This window comes from Mus musculus, chromosome 10 (assembly GCF_000001635.26).
Source record: "Mus musculus strain C57BL/6J chromosome 10, GRCm38.p6 C57BL/6J".
NCBI classification, from domain to species: Eukaryota; Metazoa; Chordata; class Mammalia; order Rodentia; family Muridae; genus Mus; species Mus musculus.
Window position 1 is genome coordinate 60,921,633 of NC_000076.6, and position 24,077 is coordinate 60,945,709.

Genomic DNA, 24,077 nt, shown 5'->3' on the forward strand with positions numbered 1-24,077 from the left:
GAGAGAGAGAGAAAGAGTTTAAGATGTTTGTGTGAACATAACACCCAGCATGAGAGCTTAAAGCTGACAAGTGAAATTTAGTTAGCAGGGTGCCCCTTATTCCAATTTATTACTTTACCGAGGGCTTGTATGAGCTGCAGGGAAGGAGGACAAGGAACAGTGAGTGAGCCTACAACCCAGGCACCAGCTGAATTATGGACCACAATTCACAAGCCATTACAGGCTGTAGATTCTGATGAGATTTACAGCAATCTGACCCGAGGAATGTCGTAGAGGCGGGCTTCACCTGACGCCATCCCAAAGGGGCCCAAAGCAAGAGACAGGATGATTGTCCCCAGCCCTGGAGCCACCAGAATCCACATTCCCAGCATCCCCAGGGATGCCACCTGAGAAGCTCAATCCATTTTGAAATAGGAAATATGCAAGACAATGTATGGGGTAGAGAGTTAGCAAGCTTTGTGCACTAGAACATTCGTTCTACTGTGGTTGATAAGGCATGATGAGTGATGGATGCTCCCGGATTTGGGAGCCCCGGGCTCTAGCACTTTCTATCTGCCACGCCGCCTGTCAAGTTGATTGGCTTCCTCAAGTCCCATAGCCAGGGATCCCAGCTGCACTCCCTGAGGGCGTCTCCCTTCCGAGTCATAATCCAGATATTCCCAATATAGGGAATGGCATGAAGAGGCTCACAGATTCCATAGAGTCCAGTGAGATCTGGGGTTTGCAGAACTCCAAGTCCTGAAAGTTTCAGTATCAAACGACCTGGGGCACCTTAACCAGTCAAGGTGCCACAGAGTTCCCCCTGCAGACCATCTCAGAGCCTTCTTGGGCAAATGCAGCACATACACCCCCCCACACACACAAAGATCACCCGGTGGAATGGAAGGCTATGGAGTGCTTCCTGACCCTGATAACATGGGCAGGACTGGGAGGCTGGGCTGATGGGTGAAGCTAGTTTGGAGGCATCAGGATACAACCTCGCTTTTTTACATCACTGGCTGTGACCCCAGGATATTCACTTGACCTCTGCCGAATCGTAGGGCATTTGAGTGATTCTCTGGGAAAGTAGGAAAGAGACAGTAAGAGCCACAGGACTAGCTGAAGATCATGTGTCCTGGGAATAGCTAGAAAAGCACTAGAAGTCCCATCCCCTAGTCTGGGCAGGGTTTGTCAGTTCAGGCTTCACGTAGCTGAGGTGTCTGCAGGGCAGGACTCTGCTCCAGCTCCTTGTGATCTTAGCTGCAGGCTCACCCCAGGGAGAACGATGAAGGAGCCAAGAGGCTGGCAGAGCTTAATGTAGTCGGGGCAAATCAATAATTCATAAATGAGGGGGACAGGATCTGTCTCAGAGGAACATCAAGAAGGGAGGGTGAGCCAAAGGGACTGGCCAAGGCACAGGGAGGGACATTCTGTTCAAGCTCAGCTACAGCAGGGATGCTATGGCCACATGGGCTTGCATGGGATGGTCCTTTGTCGGGCTGACTACTAAGATCTAGAGATGTGGTTTAGGGGAAAGGGCCTGGGTTAGACCATCAGATGGAAGAACATGGACTTAATTCTGCTTTAAGCCATAGAGCCTAAGGACCCAACCAATAGAAGCTTCATGTTGGGTGATTTTTGCCCCAGGATGTAAAGACTTGGTAGCAGATGGGTAAAGGACCCTTGCAGAGTCTGATCTGGGGAATTCATGATACCCCCGGTGGTTACCTATCTCCCTTCACCGGGGGAAAGAGGTGTGGGTCAGGTCTTCAGACAGCTACACCAGGCTGCCCTTGCAGGATGGATCAGGACTCAGTTTCTCTGGGCCTGTGAGACTTGTGATGGATGGACTTGAGGCTTAAGGCCTCAGTCTTGCTCAGAGCCCAGCTCACAGCCGCAGGGATGAGTGGATGGCAGGAATAGCATCCCTGTTTGTAGCGGAACCTGCCCCATCTCAGAGGGTCCTGGCCCAGTCCATGGTTATGCTAGCTTCTCCCACGGGTCTCTAGGAGTTCACAAAACCCCACATTCCTGACAGCTTCCAAATCTGTGTGCATTATAGGAAGGAAGAAGGTATCAGTACATGGTACCTATCAGTCCCTGGACTGGCACTCAGAGTCACCAGCACAACTGAGGAAGGGCCTCTATGTTCATTCACAGCCTGAGGACTCCTTTTCTGGTGGTCAGCCTTCCCCAAGCCCCTGCTATCTTTCTGGAGAGCCAACCGTGCTGCTGGGACAAGAATCATCCAGGCTGAGGAGGAGGGGGGATGGCTTCTCTGGTAAGTCAGGCCATTCTCATCATGGCTGCCATCAACGGGGCCGTGCTTATTCTGCCTTAGCGTCAGAGGCCCCAAGTCATGTTATTTCATTATGAGGGCCACCCCTGGAAGAGGAACATTGGTTTCTCATCTGACCCGGGGCAAGGGGTGCACAGAGGTCACACGTCTGCGTCTTCACGGCTGGGACGGGCACTGCTGGAACCCTGTCAGTCTGTCTGTCACCTCTTTTACATCCTTATCCAGCGATCATGGTTCATTAAACAGACAAGTGTTACTGTCAGTTCCAACTTGCTCCGTTTCTAACTGCATGTCAGTCTTGGTGAATACAAAGCCCCGAAGCCCAAGCATTCAAAGGAAAGGAAACAGCACAGGCAAAGGTCTGCCTGGGAGAAAAGGCATAGTTCAACTAGAGAAAAGAGGTATGCCGTGGGATTGGAGCCTCGAGGCAGAGTCAGAAAGAGGTGAGGAGGAGGAAGAGGAGGAGGATATGGTAGAGGAGGAGAAGGGAGAGAAGGAGGGGGAGGGGAGGAGAGGAGGAAGAAGAGGAAGAGGAGGAGGAGGCAGCGTCGGCAGTGGTACCTTCGAAACTCAGAGGGGGATCTGAACTTCATCCTGTCAGCCATGTGTAGGTGAAGTTTCTAAGATGAACAGGTGACACGTAGGGCTGATAGTTGTGAGAGTGTTCCATAGCTCTATATGCTGTGTGGACGGGAGTGAAGGGGACCCTGGAATTGGAGAGAGGCTGGGGAGACCACAGCAGTCATTCATGTGAAGATGCTGAGGGTATGTCCCAGGGGCGTGCTTCTGTCTGCCAGTGCAGCTTACAAAGGGAGGAGGTGTGTCGTTGCTACACATTTGGGTCTGGGATGGTACCATGCACCACTGCAGAAGTGTGTAGCAGAGAAACTCATGGCTGTTATAATAACCAGGAAAGTGAAAGATACTGGGGTCCCAATGTCTACTTCAAGGGCACACCCCTAAGGACCTGGCTTAGGAAAATATTCTGCCCTGAGTGACCAGAAGACTGGAAGGTGACATTACATACTCTGAATGAAGAGAAGATATGGTCACGTGGGGGCAGGTGATTTTGGAGGTTCCTGGGTGACCTTCGGGTAAATATGTCTTCTTCCCCTCCAAACGTGGGAGCTGAAGCTATGTGAGTCCTTGTCTGCCCTCCCTAACTCAGTCACTCTGACTGGGTCTCATTTGGTCCTCTCACTGTCTTTGGGGGATGGCATGGTAGGAACGAATATAGGACAGATATGAATTTGTGGTCCCCACTGTGCCTAGAGGCCTGTCCCTCTGGTTCTGTGAAGCTTAGGGCTGATGTCTGTCTGTCTATCCTAAAGTCTCAGGCTCAGGAGCCTCTCTGTTTAGAGAGGCTAGGCTGCCTGCTCTTAAAGGGGCCCTGTTGTTCTGGTCTGCAGCAGGAGGCCAAGGACAGGGTGGATAGAGCCTCCCAGGCTGCAGAGGCACTCACAAGCGCTGATTGTAGTTGGAGCAGCAGAAGCATCAGCAATTAGCTGCCAAGGTGACAGTCAGACAGAGGCACTAAACAGGCCCATTAGAGCACATTAGTGAATGGACAAGACGAGCTGGACACTTGGCAGGGGCTGGCTGGTTTGGTGGGGCTGTGGCTACAGCCTGGGGAGGTTAACCTGAGGCATGTCAGAGAGGGTAGGCCCTAAGGTGAGAGATGTTTGTGTGATAGAGGTAGGGGGGTTGGGGGGGACTACTCTTGTAACCACAGCCCTCAGTGAGATGCCCATCTGTGGTCACTCCAAGTCCACTCGCAAAGTGACTTCTGCCCAGCCCACAGATAATGGCTTTAATGGGGGCCTCTTGCACACAGAGCACTTAACAAGCCCCCATCCCAGTCATCAGCCCATTAGCTCAGCTTCTGTGGCCAGGCTTGGGAGGGGCCCGGGGGAAGGACCCATGGAGTGACAAGTTAAAGGTTAACCAGTGAGCTAATGTGAACAGAATAGATTCCCTGGCCTCCTTCTCTAACTGGCAACATACAGGGTCTTGGCCTTAGGACTCTGACTCTAATGCCCTCAAAACTCTAGGGACCTAGAGTCTGAGCCACTACTATAAGCCCAGGGCCTGGTGTCAAGGCTGGCATGGAACAGGCTCCCAGAGCCCTGGCAGCATGAGACAGTGATCACAGAACCCAGGAGTTTGCTGACTGTAGTCAGACCGGGTGATGCAACCTCCTGGATCCTCCATTCTGTAGCATGCAGCTAATAAAAGGATGGGTTCCAGGGATATTAAGTGAGACACTGTGTGCAGAGAACCTACTCAGTGCACCAGGGTGGGGTGAGGTGGCTGCTGTTTTGTCAATGTTGCCTATTTACATGGGGTGTTTTGCTCCGGAAACTTGTCTAAACGATATCATCTGTGGGTCCAGGGCCACAGCTTCTTCTTTAAGACATACTGACGCTACCTACCTTAAGCTCTAGAAGCCTCATGGCTCTACTGAGAACAAGCTGGCATTGCTGGGAAATATGACAGCCCAGAGCAGCAGATCTGTGCCAGCGCGAGCTGATACATATCAGTGGGTCTTTGTTGACCGTGCCCAGCAGTCAGGAGAGAACTGAGACTGGAGAGAACAAGAGAGACGCAGCATCCTCTCATATGCAGAAGGGGAACCGGAGGCAGGGAAGGGCCCGGAGGCTTGCACTGAATGAGGAGGTTGCTGGGAGGTGCACTGACGACAGGTACAGCCCCCTTTCCTACCATCTCACTGGGCCCCGTGGTCTTAGAGGACAGCCCTCTGGTGGCTTCTCATTGTATCTGTGACTGGAGCTGGTGCTAAGTTCATTTTGACCACACAGGGCTCTTTGATTTACGTCACACGGCAGACTGAGAGCATCACTCTGAAAATATGCTTGTCCTTCATTCCAGTCAGCTGTCCAGCACACACGAGTGTCATCGTTGCCTCTTGTGACCAGCTGGCAGCCACACCTCGCTCACCGCCACGGCTCAGCATCAGGAGAGGGGACCACACTGAACGCTACCAGCTCAGGTAAAGACCGGAAGTCTGGCTTCTGCACCTTCTAGGGTGGAGAGAGCCTAAGAACAGAGTTGCCTGCACCTACCCAGTGTCATCATCTGACGGGTGACCACGGAGGTGGCCGAAACCACCACGGTCAAAGCAGAACACTCCATACTCCCATCGCTTGGCAAGACACCAGCCTTCCCTCAGAGACCCCAGAACCCACCCCATTATTCAGTCTGGACACCTCCAGTTTATCCTTGGTACCTGTCTTTCTCTCTTCCCTGTCACTTCACAACACCACTCCTATCCAGGCCAGTCATCTCTTGGGTGTCAGAATAGTCCCCTCCCCGTTTCTAATCACATAATGGCCAGAGATGTCGCCATAAAGCTACAGTTGGCCCATATGACCTATGACCCACATTCTTTCCTCAGGACCTTTTTTTTTTTGGCTCACACTGGTCTCGAACTCACTACGAGGTAGAGAATGACCTTGGACTTCTGATCGACCTGCCTCAGCCTCCCGAGTTCTGCATCTATAAACATGTACTGCTTTCCCCTGTCTGCACAGTGCTGGAGATGGAGCCCAGAGCCTCATGCATGCTACGCAGGTACTCTATCGACTGAACGACACCCCAAGTCTCACATGACCCCCGTTCTTAACCCCTCCCGTGGCTTTACATCAGTTTTAGAATCAAATTCAGACACTCCACAAGAGGCATGAGGCTCTATAGAGTCTGGCCCCATAATGCTATGCCAAATCACCCTGCTTGCCTCCAGGGCCCCAGCCACAGGAACTTTCCTTCTGGGGAGTCTGAGCATATTTACCTCTTTCCTAAGCATGGCTTCTCCCCCCATCAGGTCAGTCTCCACCCTACCCCACTCATCTGTGGAACTTCCTCCAGTCACATACTGTTCTCCTCTCCCGACTGACTCTAGCCCGCTCTACCCCTCTGCCTTCCACAGACAGAGCACTAGGGACCACCTGCGTACCGAAGGCATTCGTTACCTATCTGTTAAGGAAATAGGTAGTCTCATCACACAGGTAAGAGAGCGGGGTTATAAGGGAAGGCTGAGGTTTCTTTGGATGGTTACAGCTTGCACAGATGAACGGGCCCTGGTTCCCCCACATGGCTTGCCTGTCTCTAACTCACAGAGACCAGAGGCTATGGCAGGACTGCTTCCTCAGTGAGGATAGGAGGCCCCTGTGATGTGCCCAGAGCCCCTCCTTCCTGGTATCTGTCTGCCTGTGACTGATGCTCAGCCTAGGATTTTTTTCCCCCTCTCATTCTTTCTCCACACTAGTCTTTTTAGGCGGTAATTACAGCCAATGAGGACAATCTGTCTTTTTATTTTTAGGTTCTGACACTCAGACCCCAGGCCCTGGACAGCAAGCCCAGAAATAGATGTGACACCCGGGCGGGGCTCTGCTAGGCTGCTGGAAAGCAGGGCTGTGGTTGGCATGCTGATGTATCATCTTTGAATTGGGCAGAGCACGGAGAGACCCTTTCTCAGGATGCTGGGACACCTGGGGACTGGACACTTCTGTTCCGTGACCTTGGGCAAGTCCCCGCCTCTCCCTGTGCCTCCTCTTCCGGCCCAGGCACAATGAGGGGCAAAAGGGTGAATGAGCTTGGCCGCCTGGGTTTCCAGGTAGAGGCCTCTGGCTGGGACGGAGGGGTTTTCCTGGCATTACTATGCTGAGAGACAACAGGAAAGATGAGTTGGCCCTGGAATGACAACTTGATGGCCCCATCTTGCTGATGAGTGACGGTCCCTCGCGTCTTTCCTATCCCCCTCTGCTTCTTCCTGTGACCTTCATTTCTTTTCATTGTCCTGGAGTCAGATCTGACGCGTCCTTCTTCCTCAGGCTGACCTCACCTGGCTCCCCTATTGGCTTAGGACTCAGTGTCACACTAGGTAGACAAACAGAGAATATCAGTTCCCTGGCCTCTGACCCTGACAAGCCCAGCTGTTTCCCAGGGTGCCCTGGCTGTCAGCCAGCCAGCCAGCCTTCACAGCAGGCTACATGGCGGCCATCTTTTCAGGGGCCCATCCCATAGCTCCTTATTTAGAACCTCCCTAGGGTGCCAGGTACCCGGCTATAGCAGGGATCTAATGGGCAGTGTCTGTCCCAGCTAGAGGAAGCAGACACCTCTATCAGACCCTGGCAGACAAGTCTCACATACCAAGGGAACTAACTATGAAGGCAGTGGAAAGCTGGGGCAGTGAGGAGCTTGGGATGCAGACGGACAGGGCAGCCACTCCTAATCAGGGTGTCAGGGACAACTCAGCAGGGGATGTACATTTATCTTAAACCTACTCAGCAGGACATGGGGTGGTTTAGCCCCATCAAGTCCTTGTGATGGGGGCAAGAGCACATGTCCCCTCTAACCTGACAGACTGACTGGAAAGGAGTCTCACCATTATGAGGCTAGGTTAGCTGTTCTCCCTCCAGATATCAGGGTCTTCACCCACATCGTTCTTTCTTACCTAAGGCCAAGGAAGCCAGAGGAGCTTCAGGAGAAATCTGAGTTCGAATCCAAGATGTCTCTTAGGTGAGTCTGCCCCAGCCAATCTGTTCCTTTGAGCCTGACAACCCAAGCCAGTGATTTTAGCTCCTCCCTCTCTGTTCTTTGGAGGTTCTGCTTAGAATCCTTCAGGGCTGAGCTGGAAGACTCCTCATGGGGGAGGTGAGCCCCCAGAGCAGGGCTGAGCTTGATCCAGCTCACATAGGAGGCAACAGAGTATCAAACAGGTCTGCATCCTGGCTTCCCATGTTTCCCAGGCGCCCTGCCTCCTGCATACAGAGGCTCAGGAGAATGAAATAGGGTACAGTTCACCCCTTTACCTCCAAGCCTACAGGGACACTGAGGCCACAGAAGCTAGAATGGAGAGTGAGTGGCCTGAGACCAAATCAGGGCAGCCAGTCGGCCCAACGTGTTGTATCCAGAGAGCCACAGGGATGGGTTGGATCCGATCTCTCCCAGGGCCTGGCCTCAGGCAAGGATGGGGGGCCTGGAAGAGGGGAACTGGCAGCCTGGAGGCTCTGGGCATCTCCAGCAGCAGAGCACTGTTGCACAACATGAACACTGGGCCCAGGTTCCCACGGGGATACAATGGGAGAGTTCTGGGGTAGCAACCCCTGGGCTGCGGCTGCCCAGTCACGCACATGAGGACACTCCATGAGGCCCATTGTTACCATGGCTTCTGCCACTGCATGGAATTCAAGGCAGCAAGGTGCCTGTCCCACGGCCTGACTGTGTGTGCTTGTGGGGCATAAGATGTGGGGTGTGTGTGTAGTTTGTGTGTGGTGTGGTATGCGGTAGGTGTGTATGTCATGTGTGGTGTGTCTGTATGTATGGTGTGATGGGGTGTTTTTTGTGTGTGCGTGTGTATGTTATGTGTACAGTATGTGTTGTGTGTGTGAGGTCTGTGTGTGTGGTGTGTATATGGTTTGTGTGTGTGTGCTGTGGTGTTATATGTGTGTTGTATGTTTGTTATGAGTACGGTGTATATTGTGTGTATGTGTGTATGGTGTGTTTATGGTGTGAGTATATGTGTGGTGTGGTGTCGGGCATAGTGAGTTATGTAAAGAGTGTCCTGTGTGTAGTCTGATGTGTGGTGTACATATGGTGTGTGTATGGTGTATGTGTATGCATGGTGTTTGTGGGTTGTGTATATATGTGTGTTGTGGTATGTGTGCATATGGTATGTATGGTGTGTGTGGTATGTGTGTGGTGTGATGTTTTATGTGTGTGGTGTTGTATGTATGTTGTGTGTGTGTGTGTTTGATGTGGTATGGGTCTGTATAGTATGATGGTGTGTGTATGTGTGGTGTAGTGTGTGTATGTAAGTGTGTTGTATGTGTGTCTGTGTATGGTGTGGTGTGTAAATGTGTGTTTGTGTGGTGTATGTATATGTGTGTATGTGTGTGTGGTATGAGTGTGTGTGTATGCACATGCATGTGTATACCCATGAGCAGTGTTAAGTAGTGTGATTTCTACAAGAAGGGACTCTGCATCACATTCGAGTATCTCTGCTTCCTGCTATTGCTGCCTCACTTTAGAAATCCCCTCCATACCATCTCTAATCTTTGTCTCTAGGCTGCTTGTCTGGTTCCTATGACAAGAACACCGCTCCCTCCAAAGACAGACAACCTGCGGTCAGGCAGGAGGAGCTAAAGAGATGCTATGTGTTCAATTTCTGGAAGGAGCCATCAGCTACATCAGGAGGGCCCCTGTCTTCAGACAGCTGTCCTGGACCCTGTTCCCAACAGCTACCTCCTGTGTCCGCAGTCCCCACTAGGAACAACAGTCTTCCTTCATAAATCCTGCTCACCACCAGGTCCCTTGTCACATGTGTCCCCAGCTAGACAGACACCTCACCGGAACAGTGGCCCATTTTTTACAGAGTAGAAGGTGAAGAGGCTGTGGCTAGCAAGAGGCTTAGGCGCCCTGAGGACATGCCAGCAGCTGAAATAAGCAAGCTCCTGCATCACCTTCCACTGAAGTCTCAGCCCCAGCATGAGTGACAGCTCCGCTGGACATCACCTCCTGCTGCTCTGAGAGGTTTGAAGGAAGTGTCACCAGGTCCCCGGCACAACCCATGATGCTCCCATATTACAGAGGGGTAAGCTGAGGCATGGAGTAGGAAAAGAACTCGCCCTTAGAGGCACCCCTGGACATGGCAGAGCAAGACAGTCAGTTGTGGAGTCTACACTGCCACCTGCCCCTCTCCAGATATTTCAAGTGCTTAGAGAAGTGGCTTTGACCTTTGAGGTCTATGTAAGCAAGACAGAGTGGTTGCCCAGTCTCCTGCCTGAGTCCTAGAATCCAGAGGCAGCTTTTGAACATGGTCGCTTTGTCACCTATCCCTTGCCACCCTAAGGAAGGGGGCTCTGCATCAGGTGGGGACTCACTGATGTGGCTTCCAAAAGAAGAGACTAGGGCTTTCTGGGAACGCAGAAGAACTCAGCTCTGAAGCCATGTATGTCCCCACCACAGAGCGACAGCACTTCTCAGAACACGCCCGCCCGCCCGCCCGCACACGCGCACGTGCACACGATATTAAAGTCATATTTTTGGTTGCTGGGAAGGCGCCGTTGTCACTTCCTCTGCCCTAGGCAACCTGCTGGTCCAGCTCCTCTTTCACTTCCCCACCCCACTGTGGAGCACCAGCCGCCATCCGTTTGTATTTATATAGATAAATCGGCCAGGCTAATTAAAGTGCTCTTGCTGCAGCAAGAGAATTAATAAAAGGACTTGGAATGGAGCCGACCTAAAGCTGGGGCGCTGGGAGTCAGAGCTGAACCCTCAGCAGCAAAGGAGGCCAGAAGGGCCAGAAGGCACGTGAGCCACCCCACTCCCTCTTAGGGGGAGGGGCCAGCAGACACGTGAGTCACCCCCTCGCCCTGGCGGGGAGGCTAGGGGGACAACGGAACCAGGCTCTGGCAGGATGTGCCCACTCAGATTGTTGCTGGAGGTCAGGTCCCTTCTTCTTAACCTCAGCCTAAGCCCTGGAAGTTAGAGGGAAGTTTGACTGACAGCTTGCAGAGCAGGGTTGTCTTGTGGTGGTGGGATGTTTTCAGGACAGCTAAGAATGTAGACTCTAGTTACAGATGGGCCCCTTACAGCTAGGCAAACCGTTATTATTATTTTTTTAACCAATCTGTGCCTCAGTTTACATGTGTTATGGCCAAAGGCTGAGGCTTGGGTAAAACACACAAGGATCATGGGAAGGTGAAAGAAGATGGAGACAGGGGCTGGGTGGGCTCTGTAAGTGGACCAGGCCCTGCCTCAAATTTTGGCTCTCCAACAGAGCAGCCTTGGGGCCCGAGACCTCTCTTCTCTCTCTGGCTCCAACGCTGCAGCTGGTTTGAGGTGCAGATCTGATGCCCAAAGGGTCTTTGATTGTCACAGAGGGGCCACATGGAAAAGGACTTTGTGGAAACAGTCCAAGGCACAGCCTCATCCAAAGTGACCCCTCTTCTTGGGTTCTGTCTGCAGCTGGAAACAGGTTTTAGAGTCTCAGCCCTGTGCCTGGTGGGGAAGCCACAGGACCCAGACTAGGGGCACCCTAGATTGGTAGACACAGAAACCCCAGCAGATCCAGAAGCAGCCAGCCAGCCTATTCTTAGCCCCGGGTCCATTATCACATGGGCAAGAGCTCACACGAGAGGGAGGGAGAAAGGGAGGAGTCACTGGACTTAACCCTGTGTTGGTCAGGGTATCTATTGGAATTGGAGGAGACTCTACTCTGCCCAGGTAAAGGGATGTGGCTACTGGTGGAGGTCAAGACTGCAGTTGAGCAGACCACCTTTAAACGGGACTCATAGCAGATGCCCATTAGACAGATGCTATCCCCGAGGCCGGGGAAGGACTTGTCAGGGAGATAGGAGGGTCTGTTGTGGGGATGGGGGAGGGCTGAGCATCCCACCGGCCTTCAATCTAAGATATTCTAGGACCCTTGACAAGAATTAAGAGCCCCTGTGAATCCAGCACAAGTACACATTAAGTGGCTATGGGCCGGGCTCAGCCCTTGTCTGGCCCTTGATTATAAGCCCCACAAGCTGTGGGTCCTAGCATTTGGGAGGCATAGATAACCATCACTGGGACCCAGGACAAGGCATGTCCCCTTTATGTGAGCATACCGAGCTGGGAGGAAGGGACAGGTCACAGGCGGGGGTGGGGTGGGGTGGGGTGAGGGGGAAGGGTATAGGCTAGCTTGATTGCAGACCTTAGGAGCTGTGGGGTGATCTCCCTCTTACCCTTTGTCCTAGACAGCACATGACAGAAGATGGCAGAGGACATGTGAGAGAACTCAGAGCTGATATCTGCTTGGGAGGATGGTGTACCCATCCCCTGCTCCCCCGTGGGCCCTCCTGACTGCTTCCCCCACCCCACCCCACCCCACCCCACCCCCCACTCCCACCCCCACCCCTGTCATGTGAGTTTTTGCTCTTATCGGTCAGTGGTCAGTCTCCTTCCTGTGATGGAAGCTCCCGCTCAGGGAGACCTCAGCCTCAGTCCACCAGCCAAGCAGAACCCCTCCAACACTTAGCTATGCGTCGCGTGCTCAGACTCAATTGTCCTGCTTCCTTCAGCCCCGGTCTTGCTGGTCACTCATTTCCTTGGTCATTAATCATGCTGGTCTCCAGTGGTGACTTATTTTCCCTCCCCAGCTCATTTGCCTACAGAAATGCTTTGCTTTGTTGAGAGAGAGAGAGAGAAAAAAAAGCAACAACCCACAAACGCTTCCTGGAGCTAGCTCTTTTCTTTCCTCTCTCCCCTCCCTGACCTCAGAGAAGGGTCCAGGATCGGCTCTGAGACAGAGAAAGAGGTCCTGGGCCACAATGAGGCCAGCCTCAGTTTACACACACACACACACACACACACACACACACACACACACACACACACCAGCAATCAAAACAAGTAATCCAGGGGCTCATGAAAGAGTTTTGGGAGTTCTGGCTGGGGGTGGTCAGAGCAATGTCTACACTGGAGCTTCTGAGTCCACCCCACCCACTTCTGCCCTGCCAGCTAGGATGTTGTATAAGCTAATGAGTTCTGGCTCCTCCAATAGAATAGAACTTGTCATGTGGCCTTTCCCAGGCAGATATCAAAGTGCAGGAAGTGACTCATTGCTGAGCCACCAGGGAAGAAGCAATGTGGGAGGGGCTCCCTTAAGGGACAGGCTGTGGGGAGGAGGGACCGGCAGTAAAAATGGCCAGCCTGCAGCTACTCATTCCCACAGTCAAGACCTCCCACTGCAGCCCAGGCTAGCCCCGGGAGATGATGGTTAAGCTTCTCGAAGCAGCCAAGAGGAATGATGTCTTCCAGATCTGGGTGCAAGCCAGCCCAGGAGCAGTGATGTCTCTGAGACTTGGGGCTTCCATCTGAGGAGTGGGGTAACAGTGTTCCTGGCTTCCAGCAGGGTGCTACAAATAGAGCACTCTGCAGTGCCTGGCACCTAGGATGCGCCCCATAAATACTTGCTATTATTTATTATTGCTATTATCAGGAGCTCTTGCATTAACACTGGAAGCAAGCAATTGAGGGAGACAGCATGCTAGGGGTGGCCTTGAATCGACTGTTTTTTCAGAAGTAAATTATGTGCTAAATCTGGTCTTCTGTCACCGCCAGTAAGTGTGACACAGAAACCCCTCATGGCCACAGGAGCCGGCACAGAGCCCAGAACCAGAACTGAAAGCTGAGCAGCGTATCCTAGGCCACTGGGCCCCCAGGCACTGGGTGTCACAGCTGCAAAGACAACACTCCACCCTGCGCTCCTAGAGCCCTCCGCTCAGCAAGGCCCCAGGCTGGTCTTTGATGGGACCGGATATTCGGATATTTGACAAAAGCCCTAGTACCCAGCTCAAGTGCAGCGGCAGGACCAGTCCTGACCTGGGAGTCTGCAAGCACCCCTGACTGTTCTGACCCTGAGCTGCCCCTCCCACCCTGCATCTGAGACCCAGGTTTGAGCCAGGAACTCCTGGACTCCAGAGCTCAGGCGGGACGGAGGTAAGAAACTAGGCACAGAGGCTGTCTGAAGTTCGACTATTGCTGTAGCTGTGCATTGATTTGAGGTACGGATCTGATGCCCAAAAGGTCTTTGATTATCACAGAGAGGCCACAAAGCTTCTATGGAAAGAGTCCAAGCCATAGCCTTGTCCAGAGGGGCCTCTCTTCTTGGGCTCTGTCTGAACCTCAGATATCAAAGTCCCAGAGTGACTTGAGCAACCAGGAGTCCATTCGTCCCTGCCCAGAGCACAGAGGTACTATGTGGGCAGCAGTGCCACAGGGAGACCTTTTGTGGCCCTTACTGGTGGGGGGTTTCTGCAGCAATGGAGAACGACTGAATGCTGGCTTTACCCCTGAGGTAGGATCAGTCATACTCGGTCCCCTTGACAGCTCCATGACCCTGTCTCCTTCAGAGGGGAGACGGAGCCTATGATTTAAGGTCCTTTCCAATAGAAGCAGCTGAGAGAGAAGCAGAAACTTCAGAGGCAGGAGGAGGTGTGGCCCTGAGAGGGGACACCTGAGGTGGGTAGGCATGACTTCACCCGCTCAGCATTGCCTAGCCTGCTTGTAGACAGAGCTGCCCCTTTCCTTCTTCAGCATAGCCTAGTCATGGGGATGACCGAGGCTTTGCCATTTTACCAGTGGGCCTTTGTTGGCTGAAAGAGACCTTTAGATATTCCAAGCAGTCAGATGCAACAGTGGGCCGAGGCTATTGCATTCAATCGGGCAGGTTGTTTACTGAACAGGGAACAGTGCTTTTGGCGGAGGAGCTGCTAGGAAATGAATCCAGCCTCACTGAACTGCCAACCCCGGGCTTTCCAGGATGGGACTGAATCTGCCCAGAACATAAAGACATCGTGTGGACCAGTGGTGGGTGCCTTGAGAGGGCTTTCCTATAGGGCTGCTGCCAGCCTCAGTTTCCTGCTTCATAATAATCCCTTTCCTCAAATGTATCCCTCAAGGGACATGGGACCAGTGAGCGGCAGAGAAAAATCGATAGACTACAAGCGTGCGTGGAGTGCCTGGAAGATAAGCTTTGGGACAAGGGGAGCAGAGTGCTTTCTTCATAATAGCAGTGGGGATGGAGAGGGCTCAGGGTGTCTAGTCGGGAGGGAGGGATGTGTGTGACAGCCACTTGTGGACCTTGGCGTTTAAATCTGTCCCCTCTTGCTGGCCTGATTTCTCAGGTCACCCAGTGCCTGCCCTGGCGATTGGCCCTCACGGCCTTCAATGATTCCTGTTCATCTCCCTCCACCGGATCAATCACAGACCCACAAACCCTTCTTCAGTGCAAAGCCTGTGAATGTGCAGCTTAGGTCCAAGCCTGGCTCCATCCCCACACTTGTCTCTGCTCAGCATCCCTTCCAGACTTCCATTTCCAAGCATGGTCCTGCCTGTGCTGCCGGGGCCAGCCCGCCCCTCTGGATGGTGCAGCCTGGAGTCATACACAAGCACCTGCAGATTCCCCTACCCCCCACCTCCTCTCTGAAGGAGCCCAGATAAAACAGAGCTAATCCACCCCGGGAGAAGGGCTCTGTGCCTGCGGGGACCCAGGCACAAATTGGGATGTCCTGCCGCATTACTTCTGCTGAGCTGGACATCAACATCTCACCTCCGCACCCAGGCAAGCCGGGGACAGCCAAGGGAGTGGAAAGGCGGTGGGGGAAGGGACCAAGCAGCCACCAGGCCTCCATCAAAGGCGATGGAGAGAGAGCAGCCCAGCCAGAGAGGATTTTTAATGACCCCAAATCCTGGCACCTCATTATGACTCTGATAAGGTGATGGGGCTGTCACTTCCAGATGCAGCCAAGGGCTCCCCAGAGAAATTTTCCTGCCTTCCTGCTAATCTTCTTATAAACATTGTTATTTATTTTCCCTTATTTTATCCGACATGTGTCAAGCAGCCCCTGCTAAGCCTGTGACATCTCCAGGGAGACCAGAGGAGGTTGGCCTGTCACTCCCCCAGTCCTGCCCCCTTCCCAGGCCCTATTCTCTAGCCCAACACATGGGGGCCTGGACGGATAATTTTCCGATGTCTCTAAGAGTTTGGACTGGGCCAGAACTGGGCAACTGGGATCTAGGTGTTGAGTTAGCAGGTCACAGGCCATGCCAACCGGGGCTGGTTCCAAAGGAAATGTGTGTGTGTCGTGGACAGTATAGTTCGTCAACCAGCTGCTCTTGAAGCCTCAAGCTTGCTCTGGGTGTTCTTGGCTAATACCCAGAGTGGCCATCGATGTGTGTGGCTCTGACAGAGGCTGCCCTGTCTTAGGCACTGTAGTAAGCATTCCAGTCTCCCGTTGTTCCTCAGCAAGGAAAGCAAAGGCCAGGGAGGGGAGACTGTACACGCAGGCTTGGCAGCCCAGGCTGCAGAGGGGCTGCTCTGCTCACTCTGGCTTTTTCTCTGGTGCTCGATGCAGGGCCAGTGTTGTGTTTCCTTCACAATTCCCAGGGACCATCTCCCTCCAACCCTCCATGAACCCAGGACAGGAGTAAAGCCCAGTATCTGCATTCTACCTTTAGTGCATGGAAACAGGCCAAGAAGAGAAGGTATGTGGGTCTCTCAGGGTCACACTGCCAGGGCAAGAATCCAGGTCTGAGATCTCTCTGGAAGGCTTAGGGACAGTTGCTAGAGAGTGCCACCAGGAATCTGTCTGGTGTTTTGTGGTGTTGGGCTTCAACAGGACTTCTGCCCTCTGTGTTGCTCCGTAGCCTGTGGTGATGCTGGAAGGCCTCAGAACTTCCATAAGACATGGAACATTCTAGAACAGTGGTTCTCAACCAGCAGGTCGTGACTGCTTGGCAAACCTCTATCTCCAAAAATATCCACATCGAGATTCATAAAAGTAGCAAAAGTACAGTTATGAAGTAGCAATGAAAATAATTTAATGGTTGGGGGTGGGGGCTCAGCATTGGATGAGGAACTGTAGTACAGTGGAACCCTAATGGTGGAACCATTAGGGAGGTTGAGAACCACTATTTTAGAAGGTCTACAACCCCAGCCTACCCTCAATGTTTGTGCTACATACACACATCCCCTTCGGAACCAGGTCTGGTTGGCAACAGTCTGTGATGTAATTCAATATGACCCCAGCAGCGTTCTGGCTGGCTCACAGTGGGGCTCTGGTCTTGCTGTTGCGGATGGTAGCAAGTACAGTAGTTCCTTGTCTTGTTGCTGTGTTAAAATGCCTGGCACAAGCAGTTCCAGGAGGCAAGGCATTATCTTGGCCCACTGCTGCAGAGGACAGGCTGTCACAGCAGGAAAGGCAAGGTGGCTGAAGGGTGGCGTGGTTGGTCACAATCAGGAAGCTGAGAGACATGCTTGCTGCTATCCAGACCGCTTCCTCTTCTCATTCACGACGCCATCCAAGTATTAGTGTTACTCATGTCTAGGGTAGATCCTCCAACTGCAACGAACCCCATCTGGAAACCCCTCAAACACATGCCAGTAGGGTATGTAATACCTAGAACAAACCTGTAAGCCCCACCTGCCCAAGGAGCAGGTAACCTCCTGGAATGCTGGGAGTTGTAGTTCTTGATAACAAAAGCCTCATGGGAAAGTACGGAGGCCTATAAGTTTGTCTTTGTAACCACCACCACACGTAGGTTTGTGGCCGCCGCTGCCACCACCACGTGTCTCAGGACGATTCAGCTGGGAAATTCCAGAGAGTAGTTTTGACCAAAGTCCTTCTCTTAGTCAGTATTTAATATTTAATAAAGATTTGGACTAATTTAATAAAAAATTGCCCCAAAATGGTGGAATTGGTTTTTGTCGGGTGAATCTCAGGATTAATCATTTATTTCCTAGGTGATTCTGACAGAATTAGCCTTCCCCGTGACTAACGCTCACCGAGTTTTAGGGAGCCTCCTCACAAAGGATCTGGCACCCCATTCTACAGATGAAGCAACTGAGGCCTTTAGAGATGTGCCATCCACCCATAGTCACAAGGCATCAGCGACAGAGCAGCCTGGACCCTGTGACCACAGTCCCCACACAGCCAGAGTCACAAGAAATTGCCATGACTTCTGGCCTTCACCTATGTTCACCCTCTCCAGTTCAAAAACGGGGACACTGCCAAGGAAAAGGTGCTGTGCCTTTTACGCACCTTTATGACAACACCCATGCTTCTGATACCCTCTCTCCAGGCTCAAGAGTCTCTGAGGCTGCTTAGAAGTAAAGGAAAATGTCAAGAATATTAAATTCATAATTGAGTAAGACCTGGGGAAAATCGTTAAGTCAGTTTCGTATTTCCCAAGTGGTTCATCGACATTTTGAAGACATGTCAAATTCTTTGGCCTGAACTTTCTCTGTGTGCAGATAAAGAGAGAGATGTCTAGCTGGGCGTGGTGGTGTATGTCTCCAATCCCAGCGCTTGGGGAAGCTGAGGCAGGAGCATTGCGTGGAGTTCAAGGTCAGCCTGGGGGCTACAGAGTGAGGGTATGGGATAACTGTACCAAGGCCGACTGGGAGGAGCACTGTAGTGCCAGCGATAGAGTCTGACACCCTGTCACACCATGATGTTGGGAGGGTCATCCCAGGCTAAGAATCCAAGACACAGGTGAGCTTTCACAGATGTGTGCGGTTGCAGGGGTCAAGGAATCTGCTCACTTGACTGTGCCTCGTGCCAATTCCCTTGCAGATACAGAGGCCTAGGTACCTTTGTAGCATAAAATTGTATTCTTGAGGTTGACCTCAAACTCGGGATCCTCTTGCTGCAGCTTCCTGGATGCTGGGACTCCGGGTATGTGCAGACCCCACAGTAAGGATGGCTTTGAGCAGAGTCTGTGGAAGGCACTGAATACAATGAGTGAGACCCTGAGGCTAAGCCCTTGCACAGCCTCCAAAGGCTCCCAAGGAGTTTATTGTCACCATGGAGATTCCAGTGCAAGTCTACAACTTCAGGAGGCAAAAGAAGTGTGAGCCTGCACTGCGTGATGTCTGGACTTAGCAGCCAGCTTCTAAGAAAGGACAGTGGGGAGGAACTCCATAATCCCACGGTGGAGGAACCTAGAGGGTGTCATCACACAGGTCCTCAAGGGCAAGTCTTCTCTATGGTGGATCCATGATGGAATAGCAATGCCTGAGGGGGGGGGAATCTCTGTCTGGAAATATTATATAACTGGCATCACAGCGTGTTGCTTTTCAGACTGTGTTCTTTTTGTTTTTTGTTTTTAAAAGATTTATTTATTATATGTAAGTATACTGTTTCTGTCTTCAGACACACCAGAAGAGGCATCAGATCTCATTACAGATGGTTGTGAGCCACCATGTGGTTGCTGGGATTTGAACTCAGGACCTTCAGAAGAGCAGTCAGTGCTCTTAACTGCTGAGCCATCTCTCCAGCCCCCAGACTGTATTCTTTCTCTCATCCATATTCATTTAAGTTTCCGCTTTGATTTAGTTTTTAAAAGCTAAATGGTTTACTATTCTTTTGTCTTTGTGCACCAAAGCTTATCAGTTCCCCTACTAAAGGTCATATTGATTGCTTAAAAGTTTGGGCAGTTATAAATAAAGCTGCTTTGTATCTCTTTCTCTGCATTTTTGTGTACAGACAGTTAATTGTCTCATAGAGTTAAAATACGAGAAGCAGTGTAGTTGCTGGGGTAGGAGAATGCAGTTTATTTTTTTAAAAAACCTGCTAATTTGTCTTCTGTAGCAGAGGTCCCAGGGTTTTTTGTTTGTTTGTTTGTTTGATTGTTTGTTTGTTTCCATGCCAACAATCAGCCAATGAACAGTCCTGTTGCTCCAGCCCTAGCCAGCACTAGCTGCTATTAGAGTTGCAGTTCCGATCATTTGCAAAGATGTGTCTCTGGATGTTGGCTTCAGTGGTAGTCCTCTCAAAGCCTGAACTTCTTTGTATATCCTGACAGTCGGTCTATCTCTAGTTTTCTCCAGCTTGGGACTTTTACCCGTTTCTAACTGTAGGAGTTGCTCCCTTTGGTGTTCCCAGATTTCCTCCTATTTTAGGACAGGAGAGCTCTCCCAGACACTCGCTTACACAGACAGCCTCCAAGCCTGTGGTTTGTTCACTTTCTGGGCAGCATCTATTGCAGATGTAAGGGATACATTCTTCTGGTCCATTCTCATTGTGAGGTGTGTTTAGAGCTCATTGGAGAATCACAGAGAAGCAGGAGGCACTAGCTAGCCTCCTGTCTTTCCTAACTGGAGGATGGAGCCTGCTTGTCTAAGCATTCTCAATTCATCCCAGGGTTGAAGAGTTTCAGCCAGTCTGCTGTGTTACTGAGCCCATGTATCAGAAAGGGAGGAAATCTCAGGCTCCAGGATGTACATTAAATAAGTCTTCATGTTTGTGGGGGCTATAGGAAGCACCAGGAAGATTGAACCACAGCCAATGAGGAGCTTAGAGAGCAGGAAATGGGCTATAAAGAAAGCAAAACAAACAAACAAACAGAAAAAATACCCACTGTTTTGCACCAGATCAGCACACCAGCCTCTTTCCCTTTTCTCTTGGTTGATTCTGGATTTTTCCAGGTTGCAAGACAAACTGTTTTGCTTTGACTACAGTGAGTCTGCAGTGCTCTTATTATGAAGTGAGGATCATTGTTTCACACAACAGAGCTTTTCATTTGAAGTCCAGTTTATCACCTTTTTTTTTCTTCTGCCAGGAATCCTACCTTGGGGTGACAAATCTAACATGTCTTTCTTGCTCAAAGGGTCATATGAGTTCTTTCTTGGACCTTAGGCTGCCTCCAAACTTGCTGTGAAGCCAAGGATAGCTTGAACCTCTCCCTCTCCCTCTCCCTCTCTCTCTCTCTCTCTCTCTCCCTCTCTCTCTCAGACACACACACACACACACACACACACACACACACACACACACACACCTGCCTCCACCTCCTGACCTCGAGGATCACATGCATGTGCCACTCTGCTCAGGTTTATGTGATGTTGGGGATTGAACCCAGAGCCTACCCACAGGGCTACTTCCCTGATCCTATTTTGCTTCTCTGAGGCAGGCTCTTATATAACCCATACTGGCTTTGAACTCACTATATAGCTAAGGATGACTCTACATTCTCCTGTCTCTTGTCTCCCAAGTGTTAGACTGCAGGCTTTATGCCTTGATGGGGCCCAGTGTGAGGACCCTATAACCTAGGCAGGCATTACCAGCTGAACTGGAACCCCAGCCCTCTAGTTACTCTGTGTGGGACATGCAATGTCTGCCTTCAGACACATCATTTGCATGCGCCATGCCCTTCATTTCAGCATATTTTGTTGAGTAAGTGTTATTTGCTCTAGCCTCACAGACATTAATTCTGTGTCTCTCAAGGGCATCCCTGCCCAGAACCCCCACGTCCCCCAAATGCCAGCTCACCTGCAGCACCATTCTGACAAGGAAGGGCCCTGCCCTGACCAGAAGTCTTGGTAGGCAGACCAAGAATGGCGAGGATACATGAGCCAGGCAAATCCTCAGGATGAGGGGCAGCGCCAAGTGCTTGATTGGCCTGGGAACTGAAGGCAAGAGGTTCTCTTTGCAGGGAAACCAAAGGGTGGCCAATCTCCAGAGCAATGGGAGGAGGCCTGATGCACACCCCCTTATGGCCATTGAAATGACACGCTTCTAGTGATGAGTTCAAGGCAGGGGTGGGCCGTCTGCAATCAGATCTCAGCTATTCACCCACTCACACCCAGCTTCTCTGGTGTGTGGGCGACGCTTATCAGACCACACCAGGCCTGGCCAATTAGACTCTCTAGTTGTTACAGTCCCTTGTGAGGTTTAATGTGGGGCATCCAGCTCTCCAGTGGCCCGGGGGGGACGGAAGCCCAGGAATTGCTCTTTGGGTAAGCAGAGCCCCTGCAGGGCTTGCTTATGGCCATACCTGTACAGCACCATGGACAGGGCCCAGGTCACGGGCTGATGTGGGCAAGATCTGAGACTCCCAGCCTTCCTATCATGGCTGGCTCACAACGTCCACACCATCAGCCAGGCACCCTGTTGGCCCATCTCCAGCCCCATATTGCCTTTCTGTAGAGGTCCAGGGAGAAAACTGAACTTTAATGACCTCCCCTGCAAAATGGGCCCAGACACACCTTTCCCACTGGCCTGTGAGAGGTGATGCAGGAACTCAGCAAATTGACTGTTGCAGGTCGTGCAGTTCTGGATAGATGGGTCTCCCAATACCACGACTAGTGGCCCACCCTGTGGTATATGACCAGAGAAGCCCTGTTCCCACTCACACACTGCTCTACCCAGAGCCTGGGTGGAAAGATGAGGCTGAGGGAGGAATGCCAGAAAGCTTACTACTGTGGCTCTGCCTCTACCAGCCATATTGCTCTGCATCACTCTTGCCCAAGAAAGGGCACCAAGCCCAGAGAGGGCTGGCAATAAAGGCAAAGTCACCCAGCAACTCATTGACTCCCAGCGGGGATGCTTCTCGAAGGAGCGAGCCCTCACTCTGGCCAAAGTCCTTCCTCGTCTCTGATGCTTTGTAACCACAGAGTATGACATGCTCTTGTGCATCCAGGCTGGACACAGTGTCCCCAGGGCATGTTGATCATTTTTCTTTCTGTCTTGTTGAGAATTGAATGCTTAGCTAAAATACAACAAATCCTGCAATCAGAAGGACAGGCACTGTATGGGCCTCTGTGTACAGAGCACTCCACTCTGTGAATGCCCACAAGCAAACTCTCCGACACTTGACAAATGCAGTTACCACCACGTTCACGTGCTCAAATGCTCACTTGGTATTTGGGACTCGTGGTTCTGCACCAGCAATGCCACATGTCAGCCTAGCCTGGGACATCCCCAAGACAGCCATTGCTCTTTGTCCCTTCTTGTGGCAATGCTGAAGACTTATCCGTTGGCTCTGCACTTTCTTCTTCTCAAACTAACATCAGCTCTCACTTCTCCCATGGAGTAGCCAGTGGTGGCTGACCCACCAACCGGTCTACTGGACGCCCCACCCGCCCACAGTGAATCCCAGTGCTCCTGGGCACAGAGTCTCTGAGTGGGAAGATACCCTGCTATACCCAACACCCAGAGGGCCTGGACACAGGGTACCTCTTTAAGCCCCGGTATGAGACAGATGAATGTATATCTTCCAGGGGTTGGGAGCATGGCTAACTGGGAGAGTGCTTACCCAGCATGCACTGAGCCTTAGGTTTGATCCCCAGCATCAAATGCACCAGGTGTGGTGAGGTGTGCCTGTGATCCCAGCACTCAGAAGAATGGAAACAGATAAACCAGGCCAAGGTTATCTTTGGCTGCAGAGGGAAGCTGAGGCCAGCCTAGGCTACCTGAGATCCTGGTTTTTATTTGCTTGTTTGTTTTTGTTTTTTAAGAGGAAGAAAGCAGGGGAAGACCTTCCTACTTACAAAGCCTTTGCCGTGTAGGCCCCTCCCAGCGCCTTCTTCCTCATTTCTCACCCACCCACCCCCAACACACACACATCTGTGCAGACCTGCCTAAGAGCTGCCTCCCTTCTGAGCCCTCCCTGGCACTCAGCTGTTCTAGGTAGAATGAGCGTTGGAGAGGGGAAGCCAGGTTCTGATGGGCAATGGGCATTTCTCTTCCTCCCTGACTTCCTGATGGGTTTATTGGGTGCCTGGTGTGTACCAGGCCCGGAGCTGCTGTTGGGATCAGAACAGAGAGATATCTCCTTATGCTAGAGGTATGCAGCAACACAGAGAGAGGCCTCCAAGTGAAGAGCCTTTCCGTTGAGACTTAGAGGAGCTGGGGAGGTGACTGGGCAGTAGAAGCTCTGACGAGAGCAGCAGGCACAAGGACCAAAGTTCGGATCCTCAGAGCCCATGTAAACAATAGATGAGTATCCTGGCCTATCCGTCCTTCTGATATTCAGAAGGCAGAGACAAGAAATGCCCCCAGAGAAAGATGGACACTAGGCCAGGCTGTACCAGCGAGCAGAGCCCTGGGTTCAAGTGAGAGGCCCCACCTTAAAAGAAAATGTGGAGAGTAAGCGAGGGAGAGTCCCAGTATCCTTAGGCCTCCAGTGCAAGTGCTGAAGGGCGAAGGGGGCTTTCAGCATGCAGCCTGGCCATCTCTGCAGGGACGCCTGCAGTGGTCAGCTTGGGAAGGAACCTATACCATGGTCCCCCACAGCCCTGGCTATCTCAGGAAGAAGGAAATCTTCGAGAGGAACAGGCAAGCCTTGATGAGCCAGCTCTGCTCTTAGTGCTTCCTCATATCCCACCAGAATCCTGCATGCTGCCTTCTGAGCCCATTCTCTCTTTCATTAGATAGTGGGTGAGCAAGTTTCCCACAAACTCCCTGGGGTCTTCTATCCATTTGTGGCCCCCCCATACTGTGACTGTGAC

The 24,077-nt window shown here is 51.8% G+C and overlaps 2 long non-coding RNA genes and 1 other non-coding gene across 6 annotated transcripts; 2 read left to right on the forward strand and 1 right to left on the reverse strand.

Moving 5' to 3' along the window:
* Positions 1–1,390: 1,390 nt before the first annotated feature.
* Mir6408 (microRNA 6408) lies at positions 1,391–1,481 on the forward strand. The gene has a single exon (NR_105835.1). It is a non-coding gene; the product is annotated as a microRNA 6408 (primary transcript).
* Positions 1,482–6,593: 5,112 nt separating this feature from the next.
* Positions 6,594–16,500, reverse strand: Pldi (polymorphic derived intron containing). Its single transcript, NR_033616.1, has 3 exons — positions 16,298–16,500; positions 7,683–7,751; positions 6,594–7,174 (listed from the first exon to the last, which is right to left on the reverse strand). It is a non-coding gene; the product is annotated as a polymorphic derived intron containing (long non-coding RNA).
* On the forward strand, positions 10,358–19,319 carry Gm26947. 4 transcript variants are annotated; one of them, XR_001779779.2, is made up of 4 exons: positions 10,358–10,653; positions 13,439–14,653; positions 14,746–16,330; positions 17,589–19,319. It is a non-coding gene; the product is annotated as a predicted gene, 26947 (long non-coding RNA). The 4 variants fall into 4 exon arrangements; XR_001779781.2 differs by lacking the exon at positions 10,358–10,653 and having other exon boundaries at positions 12,185–14,653; positions 14,746–14,792; positions 14,971–16,330; XR_003948873.1 differs by lacking the exon at positions 10,358–10,653 and having other exon boundaries at positions 12,185–13,783; positions 14,606–14,653.
* The last annotated feature ends 4,758 nt before the right edge of the window (positions 19,320–24,077 follow it).